Source organism: Sapajus apella, unplaced genomic scaffold (assembly GCF_009761245.1).
Source record: "Sapajus apella isolate SASKATOON/1434 unplaced genomic scaffold, GSC_monkey_1.0 scaffold11, whole genome shotgun sequence".
NCBI classification, from domain to species: domain Eukaryota; kingdom Metazoa; phylum Chordata; class Mammalia; order Primates; family Cebidae; genus Sapajus; species Sapajus apella.
The window spans coordinates 11,587,006-11,592,153 of record NW_022436951.1 but is presented as its reverse complement, the minus strand read 5'-3'; positions in this window follow the sequence as shown (position 1 = coordinate 11,592,153).

The window sequence follows — 5,148 nt, the reverse complement described above, 5'->3', positions numbered from 1 at the left end:
CATTTTTTTCTATCACTTGTCTCGTATTTACCTATTATATACCATCTCTGTATAAATCTTCAGGAATGCCATCAATGGTATCAACTGTCAGTTGTTTTCCCGCTTGTATCCAATTCTTCCTGCCTCTATTTAGTTTTGCTCTTGAACAGATCCTGTTCCTAGGGCAGCAAGACCACCACTGTCAGTCCCAGTCTTACACACTTTATTGCTGTGCTTCTCCTCGGAGGTCCAGCAAAAATCCCAGGGAAAACTCTGATTGGCACATCTTAGATCAGTGCACAGCCTAGAACCGATGTCTGCTGCCATGGGAAAGTAGAATTTTCATTCTTGCCAGTCTGATCATGGGCCCATATCCATTTTTACGGAAGAGGAGACAATAACACCACCTCAAATCTATAAGCTACTATAGCAAAGAGAAATGGTGTGGCTCTGGTCCTCCAAAAGAAGGTGTACTAATATGATAAAAAACCTATTAAAATAATATATATAATTACTTTTTTTGTAAGTGTCATCATGCTTCTAACCTAAGGAATTAAATACTTCTATTTACTGTTAGTACTGTTACCAGTGTCTCGATTACTTTTATTTACTGTTACCAGTAACAGGTTTTTAAAATTTTTTTTGTTACTGTTCGGTTTTTCGTTTTTGCATTCAACTGAATTTGCTTATTAGAGGTCAACATTTTAGTTAAGTATATAAAAATAAGTAGTCCAATTATCACAGTAATGGTTAGTTAAAATTTGAAAGAACTTTAGAATAAAGTATTTTTATACATAACAATTGCACACTGTGAAAAACGAGTGATTTTAGCATGAAAGTCAACAAAATTAGAGTTACAATACACAGCAGACATCAGCCATAAATATTTCTAATAGACAGCTAGCTACAATGCTGGGGAAAGATAAAACAGAAGAAAAGAATGGAGGGGAGAGGAGGAGGAAGAGGAAAACGAAAAAAGGAGAAGAGAAGGAAATAGGAAAGAAGAAAGAGGAAGAGAAAAACAGGGCTACAATAGTAAAGGAAATAGAATATATTAAGGACTATTTTTTTTCTCTTCATACAACATGCCAAAACTTGAAACCTCATGGTGCAATAGTTATGTGTTTTAAATATTTAAGACATTAAGTTTGTCTGAATCTATTTCCTGGGAACTGGAAATAGGAAAAATAAATCCTTCCCTATGTACAAAGATTAATTACATAATTTAGCATGGTTTTCTAAGGCAGCACGTTTTCATCGACATGCAAATTGAAGTCTTTTTTTTTTGCATGAATCACCCTGAAAGTACTAATTAGAACTTAAAATTCTCATTTGTAAATCATACAAATCTTATGAAATATGCTTCCGCCTTAGAGAACCATTTCCTAAGGGCTACCATATGACCAGAGTGTGGAGCAGATGTTCTCAAACAGATGAAGACAACCTTTTAAAGCTCAGGGCAGCCCATGATAGCTGGGGTAGCAAAGCCCTATTGGATTTCTGTAAGTAAGCACTAGGAAAGGAAAATGTTTTGCACTAAGTGGTCCACTAGGCTTTTAGTTAGGTGAGCATCTGCACTCCTAGGTCATGGTCTCTGAAAGTAGATGAGTTAAAATCCCTAATTCAGTTAGAAAGATGCAAAAGTGATCCACTTATAATTTAGAGGAAACAATTAGAAGTAGGGACTTAGATTCGATTGGAACTCAATCTTTATTGATCTGTTTGTAAACTATATGCGTTAGTGTCTGTAAGGATCTTTTCACACGGAGCTTGTTATGCTTACCTCAGGGAAGCCATATGGCAAGCCTTAACAGTGTAATCACACTGCAAGAGGCCTTGAGTGCTGAATATATTTAAGATACGTTCTGAAAACACCTCTAAGACGGCTAGCTCTCCAGACTTGGCAAACAAAGACCTCCTGAGCTGCTGCTGCTGCTGTCCATTGTCCTGATTCGGCATTACTCTTCTGCTATTTTTTAGCTGCAACTGTGAAATTTGAGCATCTTCAAGCTCAACAGTGATAATGTACATCAGGTCTCAAAATCTGAATTATGAGAGCGTTTTTCAGATTTCAGCAAGTTTTATATCTCTTTCACATCATCCGTGCAGTAAAATATTCATTTTAAATAAAATTGAAAGGAAATCAAAGTGTAAATGTCAACAGCATGTTCTCCAGATTCCACTTATTTTCCCTTTGACCCTAATTAGTCCTTTACATTTCCTGATATCATCCTTTTTTGTTATTTTTTGCTCATAACACTAAAATAGCTCTGATCTTGAATCTGTCTCATCTTCCCTTTGGTCATACTAAAATCATATGACATCAACTTTGCTGCCAACCGCAGAGTTTCTCAATTTGATGCATATTTTGAATAGCAAAAGCTGGAGATAGAACCCACAAAGTCATTTTAACAGTATTATGCCTGCCTTCCACCTGAAGCTTTGTTAGCACAGCTCCACCACACATCAAGAGCTGAGATTTCGCTTAGGTGACTTCAGTCCTTCCCTTTCTAATCCCTTACCCCCTTTCAGGTGCTCAATGAGTTTCCTGTGGACTCTAGCTCAGTATTACAGTATTATTTGTTCTCAGAAAAGAATGCTTTGCTTGAAAGAGATTTTAGTCATCAAAAAGCTGGTTTGAAAATAAAGTAGGAAATTAGGGTAGACCTCCTAAGGGCTTTAAAAACTATATAATCTTTTCTGTTGTTTGAGATTCCCTAAGGTTCAGAAACCAGAAGAAAAAAACTCTGAAGATGCACAACTTTAGCCCAGCACAACTTCTGTCTTCCTTCTTGTTCCTCTTACCTTTGTAAAATTCACCAAAGAACAGAGTACATGCTCAGGGTTTTAAATGACATTATCAGCACACTCTGAAACAATGCACTTTTATTGTCAAAGAGGCACAGCTGCCAAATTTGTAATTATCTTATTATGTAACCTGAAATTGTTTCTGTCTCTCAACATTACCAAAAAAAAAAAAAAAAGAAAAAGAAAGAAATACTAAATACTAAATTATCATCTTAGGAAGTGTATGGCCCGTCATAGCAAAATAAAACATGATATCATCTTAATAATAGTTCATTTACCCTCTAGAAGAAGATTACATCTTTATTTAGTGAAAACCCTTGATAAAGCACATGTGTGGGATATAAGATCCAAGAATACAAGTGTCAGTAGGAGAATCTACTATTAAGGTGAGGCTTAAACAAGCTTGTCTGAATAAATAAGAAGGGTAGCTGGAGATTTTCTGAAAATAGAGAGACCAAAGACTATTTTAATGTGTTAGGGTTCAATGTGGGGTTCTAACTATTATAAACACCATTTGTATCATTCATATGTTCCCACAACTCCCCAATTCCACTACTCTTGCAGATATTTGAAGGATGAAGTGCATACCTGGGGTAAGTTGAACAAGAGTCTATTTCATGTCTGCACTGGCCACTAAAGTGTCTGCATGTAAGAAAAGAAAGAAATGAGAGGAAGAGGGGCTCTGGAAACATGGGCACCACATTCTCTTCAACTTACAGAAGCCTGAAGGATTTATTTGGCTTCCTTCCGGTATTAACAGATGTCCAAGCAAGTCTGAAGGGGTCAGGAAATCCCAGTTGACATCTAGGTTACACTTGGTTATCTCATTTTCTAGCTGGAAACTTTCACCCATCTGTCAGAGTTTCAGGAATACAAAACATTAAGGCATCTTATGAAAGAGTATTTTCCCAGACTGGCTGGGAAAGCCATGCTCTGTGACTTCTTACTTCTACTGCCAGCCTTAATGACAATTTGAACAGGAGCTAGATAAGCAATGGCCTGAAAGAAACTCAGTATGGCTTTATGAACCTGTAAAAATCAATTCCAACAGATACAGTACATGCATAAGCAACCAGGACATTTTTAGGCAATTGAGAGTGGAATAAAAAGCAATCAATTATTAAGTGGGTCATTTTTGTCACCATCATTTGTGTCAGACTTAGTCTAGAGATGTATCATAATAAAATTTATCATTTAACTTAAATAAGAGTAAAAACTAAAAGAGTTTTCTAGTCAAAAATACAAAGAATTTCATTAATATTCTTTGAATTAATTAAAAAATTAGCCACTGGAAGAATTATGATGTCAGTAACCATGACGTACTTAGGGCAGGCAGGGAAATCTACCCCTTTGCCACCATATAAAAAAGAAAGGAGTATTTTCCACTAGAGATATAACTGCAAAGCATTGATTCACTGTTAATGTATCCAAGGTACAGAAGAGGGAGAAAAAATACCCAACCCACCGACACACTTATTCCATACTTTCTAACACAGAGGAGTTATAATCCTTCTCAGAAGAGGGCTATAAAATACTGAGAGCTCCCCAGAGGAAAGAGTAGCCCAGAAACAAGGTTTTATTAATTGAAGAGTTTATTAAGCATGAATCAATTTCTTTTTTTTCTCATTTATTTATTTTATTGCATTTTAGGTTTTGGGGTACATGTGAAGAACATGCAAAATTGTTGCATAGGAACACACGTGGCAGTGTGATTTGCTGCCTTCCTCCCCATCACCTACATCTGGCATTTCTCCCCTTGGGAACTAACAAGCCCATTCAGAAGTGGGCAAAGGATATGAACAGACACTTTACAAAAGAAGACATACGTGAGGCCAGCAAACATATGAAAAAATGCTCATCATCACTGGTCATCAGAGAAATGCATGAATCAATTTCTTTGCCTCCTCATATACTTAGGCTTACTATTCATTTACAGGAATTTTTTGGTCCAGAAAAATTTTAACTTTCTCCAGATGGAGGCTACAATGAAGAGTAGTTCTTACGACATCCACGTGTGTGTGTGTGTGTGTGTGTGTGTGTGTGTGTGTGTGTGTGTGTGTGTGTAGTAAGAACTACTTATATACATATATATGTGTGTATACATATATACACACATCACCCCCAAAGACCACAGTTTCTGTCAGGTGACCTTCTTCATGTAACTGTCTTCTCTGTATACCTCCTTTGTGTCAAGTCTTGGGGGAGATATGGCACAAACTGTTGCAAACCCCAGCACACACCAGTGTACCTTACTGGTTTCCCTATATCCTGCCCATGACTTTGGAAATCTTCTCTTTTCTACACTTTCCTCAATTACCCAATTGATTGTTTCTTCTCAATCCTGCTGGAACCCTGGCTAAT